This window comes from Rhynchophorus ferrugineus, unplaced genomic scaffold (genome assembly GCF_030347505.1).
Source record: "Rhynchophorus ferrugineus isolate W39M unplaced genomic scaffold, kcgeb_rfMv2 rfM2, whole genome shotgun sequence".
Classification (NCBI taxonomy): Eukaryota; Metazoa; Arthropoda; class Insecta; order Coleoptera; family Curculionidae; genus Rhynchophorus; species Rhynchophorus ferrugineus.
In genome coordinates, this window is record NW_027472581.1 from 15965944 (window position 1) to 15984888 (window position 18945).

General features: G+C 32.0%; 1 long non-coding RNA gene across 1 annotated transcript; it reads right to left on the reverse strand.

Annotated features, from left to right (window-relative positions):
• Positions 1–5203: 5203 nt before the first annotated feature.
• Positions 5204–8634, reverse strand: LOC143189977 (uncharacterized). The gene is made up of 2 exons (XR_013004128.1): positions 8548–8634; positions 5204–5312 (listed from the first exon to the last, which is right to left on the reverse strand). It is a non-coding gene; the product is annotated as an uncharacterized LOC143189977 (long non-coding RNA).
• Between the last annotated feature and the right edge of the window lie 10311 nt (positions 8635–18945).

The following is an 18945-nucleotide window of genomic DNA, read 5'->3' on the forward strand; positions in this document are numbered from 1 at the left end:
GATCGGAGAGGGCAGAGGGATTTTGCTTCGCAAAGAACAAGAGGATGCTTCGTTTTTTTTAATGTTTATAGCACTTTTTGCGATTGGCGAAGTAGACATCTCAGACTTCTCCCTGTTTTTATCCTTCTTGTTTGTTACTTCGGTCCAGTCAGACTGTTCTCCTACCTCTAATGCTAGTTCGTCTTCATCAGTATGCCTTTTTGGTGTATCTTGCGTGTGACCTTGCAGTTGCAAATGGATAGCAGCCATATCCTTAGTTAATTGCAACAGTTATTGGTTCAGTCGCTCGTTATTCGGTTTTAATTATTTTCTTTTTCTTTCAGCAATATATTCAAATACATTATGTTGTATTGTTATAATTAAATGTTTTTTTCACTAACTTTCACTTTTTTCCCTTTTTGGAAAACGTGGTACGTCTTTTGTTTGGGAGCACTTATTTACTTCACTTTGGGTTGGTCGTTTCACCGTACCCTGTACCTGGGAGTACTCAAACCTTAACCGAAGTTGACCGTAAAAAAAAACAGATGTATTTTTATTTGATATTTACAGAAAATCGTTTTCGGGAAGGAAAAAAACACGTCTTGACTCTATGAAGCTCGGGACCGATCTAGAATATATATGAGCATTTGATTAAAATTTGTGACGAGATAAAGAATACTAACTGTTTTGCAGATATGCCAAATGCATTAGGAATGCAGTAATTAAATCTCAAGGTACATAAAATTAGGTACAACAAATTTATCAAGGTACTAACAGCACAAATTATTAAATAATATTAAATACATTTTGTTGTATACCAAAGACAAAATGAGCTAAAACTCAGAGTTGATGCGGCAACATTGCGACGTTTTGACGTCATTAATTCAAATGACGTGGTACACGGTTTTATTGCATATATTATATGTTCATTATTTCCTGTTCTTATTGGATTCAGTGTAGAAAGCTTTATATTTTAAGTATTATTTTTGAAATATACTTTCAGTTGTTTTCAATACACGGACACAATTGAGGACACAATATGTTACTTGTAAAAAAGGTAAAGTAAAAATATTGCTGTGAATAATGGACGAGATCGCGACTGATAAGCGCGAACAAAAGCAACGAACGAACGAACGAACGAAAACGAAACATTTCTGCAGGATCACGCAGCCCAAAACGAAAAATAAATTTCAGTTGTTTCGAGAAAAATCGTTCGGTGCATTCTCGGATCTCGCGAACGGTCCTGAAATATGATTATTTATTATTTCATGCCTTTCTCGTTGCATCGCGTCCCTTACCGTACGTTCCGAATAAAGAAAAGTCGACGACGACGTAAATTTTCAGACGTATCCGTCGTCTCCTTCCACCTGGATGCGGCCGAGTCGCGACTATCGATTTCGCGAACGCAAATCGAATCCCGTCCAAAATCTGGATACGGGATCGAGACCGGGAATTAGTGGGGACGAAACAATTTTCTTATTTGCGTTCTGGCGCGAAATCCGTCGGAAATTTAAAACCACCTCGAGAAAATCGTTAGATTCGACGTATGGATGAGGCGAGATATTTTATAGAATCAACTATTCAAAATATTCGCTCTCCGAATATTCCTTGTAAAAATAATATCTATGGAGAATTTCCTATTGAATGTGCTAATATATGTTACCTAATAAATAATTATAATTAGTTCACACACTAAAATATTCGTTTTATATACGATTAGTTATTAAAATTTAATATTTCTTCTGTTTTATTCAAATGTCACTTATTAGAGGTTATAGTTATTAGGCGTCACCTAGCGAGCCAATCAAAACGCTTTAGGGATTATGGGTAATGGTCCCCGATATTTAAAATGATGTAAACTTTTTATATTTTGGATTTTCTTAATATCAGTTTATTTTAGGCAAGATTTAAGTAATATAAAAAAACTAGTTTATTCTAAAAATTCTAGTTTGTATTATAATTTTTTAAATAGTAATTTTAGACTAAATATTCTTCTTTTTAAAGACATATGTACGTTATATAGATATTTATGATGTTACTGTACCGAACTGTTAGAAATCTTGAAATAAAAATTAGTTTCGCTTTACCTTTTAACTTCGTTATTTGATTTGATGACGTCAAAACGTTACAATGTTGTCACATCAAATCTGAGTTTTAGTTCATTTTGGCTTTGACAAACAACATTCTAATAAAAATAAAATAATTAAACTCTTAAAAATAAATAGTTGTATTATTAAATTCAAAAATACGGTTATAAAATATAATTTATTTTAACATTACAGTACATCTAATGTATATATTATCAAAGGACTTAAAACTACAGTTAATTATATAGCTATAATAGTTTGTAGGTTAGGGTTGTGTTTTATTATATTTACGTTAATTTGTTTTCATATCATCTATTAGTTAGAGTTCTCGGCGCGTTTTTTTATGTAGTGGTATCCTCTGGAATCCACTAATTAGCATTATACAAGTAATATATCCCGTTCCAATTTATGCTTACATAGATTTTTGGGTCATATATATATTTTTATGATATTTTTGGTAGTTTGCTTTTAAATAACACTATGTTGTCTATTATAGTTTTATTATATTATTGTATATTGTAATATAGGAACATTTTGTATTTAGTTTGAGTAAAAAGATTAAAATTGTGAATGATAAATAGTAAAAATTTTTGTAATGTTTTTATGGCAATAATAGGTAATATTTTGATTATTTTCTCGTTAATTACTCTGTTTGTTAAAAAATGTTTCCGATCAATAATAAAAAAATCATTTTTGAAATTTGAATCATTTGAAAAAGTTTTAGTAGTTATTGTGCGGTCTTTTTTAATTATGTCATGGATTAGTTTTTATTTCTATAATTAGGTATATCTTTAATTTTTATTTAGTATTTATGGTTATTGTACATCTTTAGTTTTTAGGTTTTGTTTCAGTTGTATTTTATTTTCCATATTTATTATAGTATATTATTTAAAGATAGCAATTAACATATTAAAATACGATAAAACATTCCATAGAAAAATTGAAAAAAAAAACAGTCGAATCATGCATTTGATTGAAAATACTAATTACTATTTTCAGTCGCTAGTTTTTTAACTATCGACTGTTTCGACTGTTTTGCGACTATCGACTGTTTCGACTATTTTGTTTTCAGTCTATATTTCCTAACGCTACTTATAACAATAACGTCAGTTCAAATTATTCACGTTATAAAGGAACAACAAACGATAATTGGCGCAATACGCCCGGTCAGCAAAAACTGACCCGCCTTGGCAGAAACCTCTCCGCACTCGATGCCTCGCCAGTTGTACAAACAGTTTCGGACGTTGCGTGATGTAAAATCGGAAGTTAATTGGCAATTTCGGCTCCGAACCCAATCTATTAAACTGGCCGAAGGAAATCTGCTTGCGATTGAGTTTATCGCTAACGAACTTAGTTGCTGCATCGGGTATGATCTTGAAATCAATTATCAAGTCCGTATGTAGGTCTCCATAATAACCTGTTACTGGGGGACGAGACGGGACGTTAGACCGTTCCAGATACATTATCAATCCATATATTATATTGTCTTTAATGGGGTTATGTGAGGCTGGAGTGATGTTATAGTCAGCGTTAATAGTTGCATTAGGTATTGTAATTATCACAACTCTACACGGTTTTGGACCTGAGTAATCAAAAGCTGTTTTGTTAAAATAAATATTTCTTCTTTAGTTAAAAGAAGGAATCTGTGTATAAGTACAATAATGAAATGTTAATATTTTCTAGGGACTTTTTAGTTATGTAGTTGTCAGATATATATAAGTATCACTCAAGAGAGAAACCACGTTGTTGTTGTTTGTCATTGTATATAGATTAATTCATTAGCTCGTTTACATAGAGTCAGTCAACTCTTTAGGCAGGTATATTCAATAAAGTTATTTGTTAAAAGTAATCTCAGTATATCAATTAATAACCGTAAAACCTCAACATGATAAGGCTCAATCCAAACCTGCATATCGTTTCTTTGTTTGTTGTAGTTTCCTCAAAACTCCTTTAAATTCCTTATTTTACTATTTTTGACCATTAACGGCCATTTCTTTATTGATTTAAAAAGTATAAATCAGAAATGAATAGAGGTTGGGTTACGTCTTTCATACTGCTTGCGATCAGTTTCATGCATTAGGATCTAATAGTAATTACTCATCAGTTCTTCGTCTCAAAATATTTGATTTTGCCTTTCGATTTTCGCCTTATCTTGGTGTAGATGATCTCTTTGCTCGTCGCTCATGTTGCCTAAGTTTTGTGGGAAAAATCAAGATATGAATGAAAGTAAATGTATTTTGAGAGATATTCGAGCTCCAATCTTGTGGTGATTTTGCAACAAATTATTGATCACCTGTTTACAATGCTGTAACTTGTCGTTACCGAGAAAGTTGTGAACGACACTTGCACGACGAAAGATGCCCATGTTGCTGTTTCATCAGATGTTAAACACTTTATAAACTTTTACCCCTTGAAATTAGGGAATTGATAAAAAAAAAGACGAAGAGTTAGAAGAGTACGGCACAGAACTAGAAATGCTGTAGACAAAACAAGATTTAATAGAATCAGTTATCGGACAAATCAAAAGATAAAAGAATATGAACAGAGTTACTTCGAAAAATATGTAAGTGAATTAAGCCCTGAGGCAGACGAAAATATCTCGCAGATTTGAACAACCAATTATTACAGTACCGCCTATTAAAATTGATCAAAATGAATGGGTTCGACGCAATAATGAAAAAGCTTAATTATTCGCAGAATATTTAGCTAACCTATTGCAACCGAATGATACATAATCTACAATAGATGTAAATCTGATTTCTCTAATTGAAGTTGCTACCGAAAGTAACAACAACCTCAATGTTATATTTACACGTCGATGGGCAATATTTCTTTCTTCGATGGGTAAGATAGTTCGGATGTCCTCGACGTGATTAATAGTAGTGTTTGACATTTGTGAAAAGTTAGGTTAAGTCAGAATATACGCAGGGGTGTGCAACTGCAATGGTAAGTAGTGGGGCAAAGTTTCGCTTAGTCCAATCATTGGCGGCGCTGACAACGCGAATTTGATTGGTTAGTTTAAAATATTTATGTAGAAACCTGTAAGGAAAATACTTTGCTTTGATTGGTCTGCCATTTCCCCTGATTATTTTGTGACGTCATATTTATTGGCCAATAGTATCTAAATAAAAATCAAATTTAAATTTTAAAATTAATTTATTAAAATAAAATCCTATACAAATATACATAAGTGTAAATAATATAAATATATATAAACAAAAAGCAAAAAAAAAACAATTATGAACTCTATTCTAGGCAATATTAAAATATCTATACTTCTTCTATAACGCTTTTCCATATATGTTTAGTGCCATCAATTTTATGGGATCTATTAGAGTTCTAACTTATCTTGATATATTGAAGGTAAACTTTAAATCCTTCCTTGTTGATATTGCATTAACTTCATTAAACCAAAAATACAATCACACCTCATAATAACTTGAAATTTGGTCTTGAAAATCATTATGGATTGGACAGTTGAAACACTAAAATTGATTTTTTTTTAATATTTAGATTTTAGAGTATTTAGTCTGTGGAACTATCTAATATAGAATATAAACAAATATTGCATGTTGTCTCTTTTTCAGAAATTTTGTTAAATAGCCTGAAATAAGACTAAAATACAATATTAGATTCGTTTTCCTCAGAGCAAAATTCTCTGGAACTGAAAATATAGGCTCAACCGGTGATTTAACAACCTCAAGTGGTACTAGATCTCCCATTAAAAAAGAATATAAGTTATCTAACATGTTCATCTTCTTCACAATTTTCTCCGGGAGAATGATGTGAAAAAATTGAAGTGATGAGCCCTTTTAAAAATTCTACTAAAAGTTTCTACCTCCATGACCTCTAATAGATCCAACAAAATTCTTTAAGCAATCTTGGTTGCAATTTGTTAAACAAATGTAGTTATTTGTAAATTTAGACAAAATAGATTTCTTTAAGGTAATAAATCCCCTAAAAGTAACAATTAAATTTATTGATGGCACCATAACAAATATTTTCTTAACAAGGCAATCAAATTTAAATATATAATTACTGTACTATAAAATGATTGAACACTGATTGTTCTAAAAAGTTAAAGTATTGCAAATATTTTAGGGATATTTTACAATTAAAAGTAGTATTTATTACTACTAATTATCCAGTTATATTAATTGTTACCTTTTTGTAAGACTTCTTTATGTAGAGACATCACACTGACAACATACGAACAACTTGGTAGATTAATTGAATTTTATTACTACTAACATCTTCATAAGGCTTTGAATTTCTGTAAATAAACAATATATAAACAGACATGTAGTAGATAGATAATTTTATATGTACCTGATAAAACCAATGATAGATGTGCATTTACCCTAATACCTGTTTGTGAAGGAAGGATAATTCTAAATTTTTCACTAAAATGTCCATAACGAACACCATGACGTTGATATATTTGCATTGTGGTTTATCCAGGTAACTTACTACTATTTACTTGATCAACCCATTTTTGGAAAGGAGCGAGATCATTCTTTGGGAAACGATGTCTAATTTCCGTAGTAGAATTTTACCCCGGTACACTACATCTTTTACTACACTGACGCATTGTCATCAATTTTTATATTATTACTCCATAATAATTAAAGTAAAACAGAAAATATGCACAACGTAAAACGAAAATTTCGTGATATAAACAAAAACCATAACCTACAAACAACAAACATAAAAATGGACGCCTATAGAAAATGCTGATTTCACACAATTTGATCGACCAATCACATTTCATGTTAGTGGCGACACCAGGAATTTAAACTAGCCAATCACAATTTGCGATCGCAGCGCTACAGTTGATTGAATTAAACAAAACATTTCCCCAAGGTCGCCTATACCGTGAAATTTCTATTTTTTCTATGAATATACGCGGGAAAACAGTAAGCAATGTAAGATAGACCAAGAATGTTAGCATCTAAGAGAACATATGTAGTGTTTAGAAAGAAAAATAAGCGAATAAAGTCATGAAACATTTGCTGAGGACACAGTTTTCATTGCAAAAGATGTATCTCTATCTAAGGATGTAGAAAAAACACAAGTAGCGGTCCACAGACAATGGGCTATAGACTGGAAAACACAGTTTAATAGCTTTAAATCTGTCCATGTTAATTTTGCGTTGCGGTACTAGACAAAAACGCAGGAAATTAGAAGAATGAAGCGAACCAAACAACACGAACTTGTTTGATGTGTAAGTGTGTTCTGAACTTTAGCTTAAGTAGATTAGTTTATTTTAATTTGGATAATACACTGTTGTGTTAATCCAGTCTTGATTGTGTATTAATGCAAGTACAACAGAACAGTAGTAATAAGTTAATTTGTAAATTAAGATTGTACTAAGCATATCTAATGTAAGATGTAGTTAACAAAAAAAAAACTATAAAATTGATATCTAGTTCCTAAGCAGTCGTAGGTGATTTCCAGTAAGATCCACTGCAAGACCCCTAACTTTTCATTTCGCTGAATTCATCACGCACGAAACGTTGCGATCACATTCCTGTTTATTTTGATGGGGCGTAAATGAAAAATGATCACACCGTAATACTTTTAAATAAAAGTTGTTGCGTTTAACACACCATTATGCAGAAGGTGAATTGCTTCAACAACACTTAACGTCGAATATCGTAAATTATCTAACGTCATTTTAAACGTTATGAATTACAAATTGTATGCAGGAATACTTAAACATCGAAAACGATGAGACGGAAAGTAGGTTGCTGGAAACCCCGCTCTATAAATAGCGCTTGTTCTGTCGACTCTTAATGTTGTTTCGCTCCCCGGACCGGATGCATATAAAATTAATAAGAGTCGAAATGAGAATTACGCTACCGTTGTGGAATACTAAACTTTTCCAGGTGGGTTAGGGAATGATCGAGTTTAATAGGTCGTAGTGGGACTGACTGGAATTCGTACTATTAATAAATGGTTCGCAGTTTAAAAGAGATATTCAGATATTTCCTTATTCGCTTCAAATAGACTGCAAGAATTAATATTCTTAAGTTGTTTGCGATCTTGCTATTAGTTTACTAAGAATGTGTTAAGGGTGTTTCTATACATACAGCTTTGTGATTGATGATGTGATGTACGAGGGTCACTATTTATATTTTGGGAATTGGCAACACTGTTGTCATGTGTGTACCAGGGGTATGCAACTGCAATGGTGAGTAGTGGGGCAAAATTTCGCTTAGTTCAATCATTGGCGGCGCTGACAACGTGAATTTGATAGGTTAGTTTAAAATAATTATGTAGAAACCTGTAAGGAAAATACTTTGCTTTGATTGGTCTGCCATTTCGCCTGACTTTGTGGCATTTATTGGCCAAAAGAATTTAAATGAAAATCAAATTTAATTTTTAAAATTAATTTGTTAAAATAAAATCCTATACAAATATACATAAGTGTAAATAGTATAAATATATATAAAAAAAAGCAAAAAAAACAATTATGAACTCTATTCTAGGCAAAATTAAAATATATATAATTCTTCTATAACGCCTTCCCATATTTGTTTAGTGCCATCAATTTTATGGGATCTATTAGAGTTCTACCTTATCTTGGTATATTGAAGGTAAACTTTAAATCCTTCCCTGTTGATATTGCATTAACTTCATTAAACCAAAAATACAATCACACCTCATAATAACTTTTAAAATTTGGTTTTAAAAATCATTATGGATTGGACATTTGAAAGACTAAACATTTATGTGTTTTTTAAACATATTTAGATTTTAGAGTATTTAATCTGTGGAACTACTTAATATAGAATGTAATATTGCATGTTGTGTCTTTTTCAGAAGTTTTGTTAAATAACCTGAAATAAGACTAAAATACAATATTAGACACTTGTTTTTCTGAGAGCAAAGTTCTCTGGAACTGAAAATATAGACTCAACTGGTGACTTAACAACCTCAAGCGGTACTAGATCTCCCGTTAAAAAAGAATATAAGTTATCTAACATGTTCATCTTCTTCACAATTTTTTCCGGGAGAATGATGTGAAAAAATTGATGTGATGATGTGCCCTTTTAAAGATTTATCGAACATACTAGGTGAAGGATGCTGTTTCTACCTGGATGACCTCTAATAGATCCAACGAAATTCTTTAAGCAATCTTGGTTAAGATTTCTTAAACAAATGTAATTATTTGTAAAGTTAGACAAAATTGATTTCTTTCTAAAAGTAGGAATTAAATTTTTAATTGATGGCACCGTAACAAATATTTTCTTAACAAGGCAATCAAGTTTAAATATAAAATAGCTCTACTATAAAATTATTGAACACTGATTGTTCTAAAAAGTTAAAGTATTACACATATTTTAGGGATATTTTACAATTAAAAGTAGTATTTATTACTACTAATTATCCAGTTATCTTAATTATTACCTTCTTGTAAGACTTCTTTATGTAGGGACATCACACTGACAGCATACGAACAACTTTATTACAATTTTGTTACTAATAATATCTTCATAAGTAGGTTTTGATTTTCTGTAAACAAACAATATATAAACAGACATGTGGTAGATAGATAATTTTATATGTACCTGATAAAAACAATGTTGGATATGCATTTACCCTAATACCTATTCGTGAAGGAAGGGTAATTCTAAGTTTTTCATTAAAATGTCGGTGACAGACACCATGACGTTGATATATTTGCATTATGGTTTATCCAGGTAACTTACTACTATTTACTTGATCAATCCATTTTTGGAAAGGAACGAGATCATTCTTTGGGAAACGATGTTTAATTTCCATAGCAGATTTTTACCCCGGTACACTACATCTTTTACTACACTGACGCATTGTGATCAATTTTTATATTATTACTCCATAATAATTAATGTAAAACAGAAAATATGCACAACGTAAAACGAAGATTTCTTGATCTAATCAAAAACCAAAACCTACAACAAACTTAAAAATGGACGCCCATAGAAAATGCTGACTTCACACAATTTGATCGACCAATAACGTTCCATGTTAGTGGCGGCACTAGGAATTTAAACTAGCCAATCACATTTGTGATCTCAGCGCTACCGTTGATTGAACTAAACAAAACATTTCCCCAAGGTCGCCTATACCGTGAAATTTCTATTTTTCTATGATACGTACTCAGAACATTTTGTCGTACGGACGCTATTTGTTTACTTTATATTTAGTTGAAAGTTTCCGCAAAAAATGAAACTGAATCGTGAACATTTTCGTGCGATGATTTTCGACGTGGATTATCACAACAAGAGTGTATTAATAAACTTAATTAGACTTTTGGCGATGACGCTCCATCAAAAACTACCGTGTTATCGCTGATTTAGTGAATTCAATCGTGGTCGTAGTTCGCTGTCGGACGAGTTTCGTGAAGGTCGCCCAGAATCGGCTGTTGTGCCATAAAACAATGATGCTGTGTGCGAAATGCTAAGCATTAGTTCCACCAGCATATATACGATTTTACATGAATAGTTAGTTGTGCGGAAGTTATGTTCGCGTTGGATCCCACACAATTTGAAGATTGCTCAAAAAAATCCTCGTGTCGAATGGAGCAAAGAAATGCATAAGAAATTCAGTCGCGGTGCTTCGAAATACGTTTATAAAGTCGTGACAGGTGACGAATCATGGATATAATCGTATGAGCCCGAAAGTAAGTAGTAGTCGATTGTATGGGTGATTCAAGATGAACCAAAACCAACAAAAGTTGCTTCAAAGAAAATGGTGGTCTGTTTCTTCGGGAAAACTGGCTATATTGCAACAGTGCCTCTAGAGAAGGGTAAATTATGATTATTTAGAATTCGTAAAAATACGGAAAACAAACAAGAGACGCCGGATTGTTCTTCATCATGTCAATGCGAGCTCTCACACGTCGGCTCACACAAGAGATTATTTGAGCACTCGAAACATCGAATTGATGGGTCATTTGCCATACGGCTCTGATTTGGCACCCAATGACTTCTTTTTGTTCCGATTTTTATCGCCCGAAGAAACTATTGAAACGTCAAAAAATCATGTTTTGAAGATACCTCATTCGGAATGGAATAAATGCTTTAAAATTTAGTTTAATCGTATGCAAAAGTGTATCAATCATCGTGGCCAGTACTTCGAAAAACAATAAAAATATATTCGCAGCTTAACTATTTGTTTTTTTCCTATTCCTGAAATATAAACAGTGACCTTCGTATTTAAGGACGGGCCAGGTTAAACATATTTTGAGGTCAGTAAATTGTCATCAATTGTAGTCGATACACACGTTGAAATCGATGGAGTATGGTTGCCATAAGTTTCAAAATTGAAGTAAAGTAATGAAACCTGCCGCAAATGTTATTTACTCAGTACAAACTCAGACATTTTTAACGCACTGGAGTAGAATTTTGTTCAAACTTCGACCAAATGGCACATACTGAAAAGTGAAGCCCATCAGTGAGTCTTCAACATGAAGGTAACAAACATAGTTTATCCAAAATAACGTTGAACTAACGTCATTAAGATGTATAATGTGTTGCCTATTACAATTTGTAAGTTTGTTTTAATATCTGATAAGATTTTCTTTCGCGTTTTATTCTAGTTAAAACGAGGCTTAATTTAATGCTTCCGAACATGTAACCAAATCAACTTCTAAATTAGTGATCATAAGAGGCTATAAACGTTGTTTTGGTGCTTTGCTTGTTTTGATAAATTTCAAATCGCTGCTTAATATTTGTGATTACTCTGACTGAAAATGCCCAAGTCAATAAGCAGTCAGTCAGAAACAGATTACGTTTCTAATCTATAACTTCGAACAGGAACGAGATAATGGGAAGCGCTTCTTGATACTATTGAATATCTTCCGCATTATAAACACGCAAAAACTGTTTGTGTATGTGGTGTGTAAGTGGAAAGAACTTGAAATTGACAAATTACACAACACCTTAACAGCTTAGTTATTGACAGCTTAAACAGCTTAGTTATTGACTTGAATAGTGGCTTAGAAAGTGGTACTGACTGAATTAAACTTTTTGGAAGTGGGATTATGATTCAATTTTGACAGTTACTAAATGAAGGTTGTTGAGAGTGGAAAAAATTAAGGGTGAGTAGATAATTAATATAGGATAACTGTAGAAAATTGTATCGTGTGTGTAAAAGATTTATGTACGTAGATATGTGTGTAATTGTTCAGAATATATATGAGCATTAGCTTAAAATGATTGAGGACAGAATTAATACTAATTGTTTTGCAAATATGGCAAAAAAGATACATAGGTGGTAGCAGAAGAAACTAAGGAGAAATACGTTGATATTTGACAACGAAACACAGCAATGAAGGAAACAAGAACTAAACATAAAAATTGATTTCTAATGAAACTAAAATACTTGAAAGTATTATGAGGATATACAATTGTTAATCAGGTTGACTAGGCTTCCAGGGTATACCATAGGTGGTTTGAAAAAGAGATCAATGTAAATATAATAAAGCATCTGTAACTTATAATTAACTTAACTGTAACTGTAATTTTAACCTTAACTGTATAATTAACTGTAGTTTAAGCTCTTAGATAATATGTACGTTCAATATAATATAATGTTAGAATAAATTATATTTGATAACATTATTTTTGTTTCATTATTTTATTTACATTAGAATGTTGTTATATAACAAAGTTAACAATATATAATAATGTTCTAAACTGATGTTAAACATTCTAGTTTACGCATTACACTATCACGTCACACATTTAGTTGTTTTGCGAAGACATTGGGGTACACTAACACTTTTTAAAGTGCTTAACACGTATATGTTATCTTCTCTTGCATAGTCTCGTGCTTATTATTTGCTGATGCATTTATTTCGCATTCACTTCTTTTGTGAATCGGCACAACTATAACAGAACAGTAGTAATAAATTATTTTTTAAAATAAGATTATACTAAATGAATCCAAGACAGATAGACATAGTTCAAAATGAAGAATTTGCATTGAGCGTTGATCCAACTGATATTCAACAGCATGAGAACGTTCAGCTAATATTACAAAATTAATAAAATCCTGCATGAGAACGCTTAAATGAAAAATCCTCATCCTCCTTATTCATCAGATATTGCCTTCCACAATCACCACTTGTTCTGATAAATGTTTCGTAGTCTAGTTGCACTGTATTTCCATTTTTATGAAGATAATTGAAAATTAATCGATTCTTGTGTAAAATTAACGTTTCGTTCATCCAATGTTGCCGCAGAATCATAAGAAAAATCAAAAAGTTAGTAATTAACATTTTTATATAACGGTTTGTTTAGTGCAGTTGTAAAGGTGACAGGACGGTCCTTCTACTGTTGCGATTGTCGCGGGTTCGAATCCTGCTGGGGCATGGTCGTAAATTTATGTTTGTGATTGTTTAATATTTGTGATTGTTCTAAGGCAAGAGTGAAAAATCCGACAAGGAAAATGGTCCCATTCACGCCAGTAACCAGGCTGGGTAAGACCGGATGTCTTCTGGGACGATTTCTAAGTTGGTCACTTGCTAGTTAATAGCTTTAATGCCAAGGACCGTGGTTCGAAGCCCACGTTAAACAGTTAGCGCAGTCCTGATAAACCCTCGTTTTATATAATAAATATTAATCTATTTTTTAAATATCTTTTTTATATTTATCGATATTTATGCGTATGACTGTTATAATATTATTTAATACGTAGTGTAAACAAAATACTGTAATAGTTACAAAATGACGCTAGCTAATCTAATTAGATAACTTGCAACAAAACAAATGGGCAAAAACCATCGTAAACTGAAATTAACCAGAAAAGTTATTTTTTAATTAATTTCTTGTTGTTCCTTGCTTTAATATTGAGGAGAACTTGGTAGGATTTTCTTTTATTTCACCCGTTTCAATTGTTGTTTCGCAAAACTGAAGAACAAGAAGGCGTATAAAAGTAATGAGATTCAGCATGAAAATTACGTTCTTGTTCCGTAATTTAAAACTATATAAGCCGAGTCAAATATCGTTTTTATGGGTTTCTGTTGGAGGTAAGTACTTTATTAAATTTTATGGTGTTTACGTGCTTTTGTTATACCGAACAACTACGATGAATAATAACATTAACTGTAATATTTCATTGAAGAAATATTTGAAAAATTATTCTCCTTGGTAACAATTTTCGGTTCTAATTATCCTCGGCTATAGTGATTGAAAATATTTCATTTAAACCGTGGTATGAGTGCTAAGGATGTCAAAAAATTTCGATCTCTATACTTTTTGCTGATATTGTATATATTATATGTTATACACTGAATAAATCAAATATACAAAAGGGAAATCTGTTATTTCATGTAGGTAAATTTCAAAATCATATTGTTATGTATCAAAGACAATATGAACGTTAACTCAAAGTTACGACGTTTTGACGTCATACATTTAGATGACGTGAGTTCACTGTTTTATTGAACGGATTGTATTAACATATATTTGTGAAAAAAAATTGTCGTAAAAGCTGCATCAATGAGGGTAGTTCTGAAGAGATGACATGAAGAGCAGGATTTATTGGTTATGAACTGCTGCAATATTGCGAAACCACCAGATCGGTTTTCTACTATCAACAACTAATGCCATTGGAGCAGATGGTTGAGAAAATGGTAATAACTGATCAACAGGAAAGACGTTATATTCAGCCTAACTAAGAATATCTCTTCTTTTATAAAAATTTAGCTTCAAAAGTGTTTGAAGTGTTGCTCTAATTTTTCGACAAAAAATATCAGGAATTGTGGTTTTGCTAGAAGAGCGTTAAATATATATTTATTAGTTTATAACAAAATACATTATTAAAATAATCTCGATAAGATAGTCTGAAAATTGTCTTGGTTCGCTTCTATGTTATATTAGAAAAGGAACTATAAATAATTATAATAATATGAGTATTAAAGTATATAATTCCTTTGATTTACAACGAAGTTATTTGTAGTCAAGTTGTTGATTCGGAATCAAGACAGCGATAAGGATAACAGATATCTTACTATAAGAGGTCAAACTCGTGAATCTCTGACGTCGAATGTTAATCGTACGAACCAATGGATCAATTTATGTACAATTTCCGAACTTGAGAATTTTACATCATCTTAAGAGCCGGATTTTGGGTAAAGAAATTAACATGGTGTTTGTATTTAATTGAAACCAGCAATATTTATAGTTGAATAATATGAGAAAACCTGATTATATACTAAAGCCATTATACGCTTTCGACACTAAGTAAACTTTTTGGCTATTGCATATGTTCTAGGAATTCACTTTAATGCAGTAACATTCAAAATTATTTCCGTCAATTTAGCAATAGAGCAAAACTTCTGGTATGTGAAGGTTTAGTTTTGACTTTTACAAGTGATATATTTAATAGTGACAATATTTAAGAGAGTTTCTCATGAGGTATTACACAGGTATAGAAAAGTGTGATTTATGTGTGAATTTATATCGATCATTATCATTTTCTCTCGCTGTCAATGTCAATGCAATTATTCAATATTCTCTCGCAATATAAACTTTCGATGCACTTACGCAAATATTATTAATTAAGACTAAATTAGTCAAATCGGTCCAGCTGTTCTCGAGTTTTAGCGGGACCAGCAAACAACATTAGCATTTAATTTTTATATATAGAAGACCTAATACACATAACAATGATATTGATAATGCCACTATTCGTCATTGTGCATGTTATTCATGAAAAAACTAAACAAATTTCGCGAAAGCAGTAAATTTTTCCGGTACATTTCTCTAATTTTATACGAAAGTCCATATTTAAGTTGCGCCCGAAATAACAATAAAACTCGACGAAACAAAAACCGAACTGTCTCCCTCCCACCGTCCTGGCCACCCTCGCGAAAAACCGACGGAAATATTAAAGCAGATATATATATTCAACGATACTTCACTTGATTTATGCCATTGTCCTGTTAATAAATTCGAGACGATATAATTTATATTTCAGTCTGATTAATATTTCCTCGGTATTTTTCAGGAATTTTATTCGAACTCGAAGATAACTGAAGGATATTGAGTGTTGACGCTATCAAGATATTTAGAAAATTATTAGTACTTTCACTCTGTGGAAGGAAACAATTGAATTAAGATATTGTAATGTATTAGAAATGTGAATTCATATTTGCAATAGATGGCCAAACTTATGCTACATTGGTGCTGATTCATATATCTGTAGTCTATTCATATAGTCTATTCATATGTGCCTGTCGAAGGTTTGAAATTCGTTTTCTACTACTCATTTTATTATATTTAAAAAGGGATTATAGTACATCTTACGCATATTAATATATCGAAGAGCTTAAAACTATAATACTACTGTAATAATATTCCGAGTAGCTGCAATATGCTAAAAAATATTTCCATTAAAAATCGCGATTTGAAATTTTTTGAAACAAAGATTCAAAAAGTTTGCTTTTAAACATTATAACCCGTAATCACAATATTTTGAAGAATTTTACAGACGTTTGACAAACGGACGACTTTTGCAGGCTTATTCGGTTCCATGTTTGAACTTGTCAAACAGAATTCTATCTCTTTTTAAATAGAATAAAATGAGAATAAAAATCTGACCGTAAAACGAATTTTCAACTTTCGACAGGCACATACTGATGACGTGAGTTCACTGCTGATTTGAATAGATCATACATGTATGAATCACTACCAATGTAGCATAAGTATTGCCATCTATTGCAAATATGAATTCATATTCGGATTGTTCATATAGAGTGTGAAGCATTTATATGCATGTGTGTTATTGTTCAGAATATACATGAACGTTTGTTTAAAATATATGTGGAGAGAAATAATACTGTTTTGCAGATATGGCAAATCCATTAAAGATAATGCAGTGATTAAATCTAGTTTTATCAAGAAAGATGTGTACAGGTAGTAACAGAACAATCTAAGGAGAACTACAATAATATCAAAATGACTTTAGAAGGAGACATCGCATCGAAGGAAACAAGACCTTAGCGTAAAAGGTCTAATGAAAGTAAAATACACTACTTGAATATACAATTGTTAATTAGGTGGATTAGGCCTTCAGGGGGTATTACTACATAAAGTAACGCACCTAGAACTCTACAACAATACTAGTGTGAAAAAAGTTCAATTGAAATATAATAAAATAACCCTAACCTATAAATTATTGTGGCTGTATAATTAATTATAGTTTTAATTTCTTCGATAATATATGCGTTAGATGTACTATAGTTTTAAAATAAATTACCTAAGATAACATTTTTGTTTCATTATTTTATATACATTCGAATTTTTTATATATCAAAGTCAAAATGTACTAAAACTCGTAGTTTATGCGGCAGCATTGCGGCGTTTTGACGTCATAAATTCAGATGACGTGAGTTGACTGCTGTTTTGAATAGACTATATGCTCGTTGGTGTCGCTGTTTAATAAGCTGCGTCTTCTTTCCTTAAAATAAAACAGTATTATCAAATTCCTTTACAACTCATTAATGACGCAGTTCGTAGGTGTCATTCAAATAACTGCAATTAAATTAACTTTCAAGAAAAATAGACAGATTGAAGTTGGATTGGCAATCGTTCCGCAGTTACTCGAAGCCTCTCTTGGTGTCTTTATGCGGAGTTCGGGTAAAAGCATCGTAGCTGAATTTTACAAAAGGTGGCTTGAAGGTTCTGCTCAATGACCTCTAGCCATAAACTATACTAAGTAAAAAACATTAAACAACACCTCTGGTTCGTGAATTCCCGGCATATGTATCACAGTTCAATGTGTAGGGTCACCAAAGGCGGACTGAAGTTGCTGAGAATTAATACAGTCTTCTGGAAATTGGACAGAACCTTGGAGTTCAAGGTGAACGGCCACAGTAGCTCAGTTTTTAACCGTAGACTATTGGAATCTGGAGTCACCAACATTTGTAAAGCCATTCTGAGACATGTATCATAGAAATTTTGGTAGAAACAATGCAATTTCGAAGATCTTCAAAGGAAAACTGGCTGATGAGGGACCAAAAATACTCAAAAACTATTTTTATAATAACAACTATAAATTACCTAGATGGAATAACGACCACATACATCACTGTCGTCATTTCTTCAGGAGGGATGTCTTAGGTAATACTGCTTTAACTGAAAATATATTTTTAGCGTGTTGCAGCTGAACTCAATATTAGTATGGGCACAATTACCGAAGATTAGATTAGATTCACCGAAAAGAAACCATCTTCATTCGATGCGGTTGTCGAAGTAAGATTACCGCAATATCAGCTCTATCACAGATCAAATAGAGATATAGCTTGTATTATGGAATCCGTAAATAATTTCTAACCATGAAATGCTTTTCGGATACCCTCATGATATATATTCATATATCATTTCACCTCATATATTTTGTTCATATAAGAATATTTTAAGCTCTCTGGCATGTTGCTGGAGTCTATTAGCTTTCCAGACTACTATTATGTATTTGCTGTAATGGCTATCAGTCATTAGGCTAGCTTACTAACGACAACGGTGAGTAAATTAATCATTGTACTCATTGTATGCTCCATAAGTTTACCCACCCCTTCCTTTAATTTACTAATAGTACTTACAGTTTCAGCAGTGATTGGCGTTGTCTGCATATTAGGTTGGATCTGCCTGTTAGTTATTGCGTGTGTGTATGATATATGAGGATGTTGTGTTGGTGTCTAAGATGAGTTAAATGGTATTTGCTGCCTTGGTAGCTGCAAGTTTCTTTTTCTCTTAGTACTGGATAAAGTTTTTGTTGCAACGCTTTATTTACTAGGCATCCCCTATAATTTACAGGATGGTCACCGTTACAGTTGACGCAATTTACTTTATCGTGACGTGTTTTACGCGTGCAATCATTCGTCGCA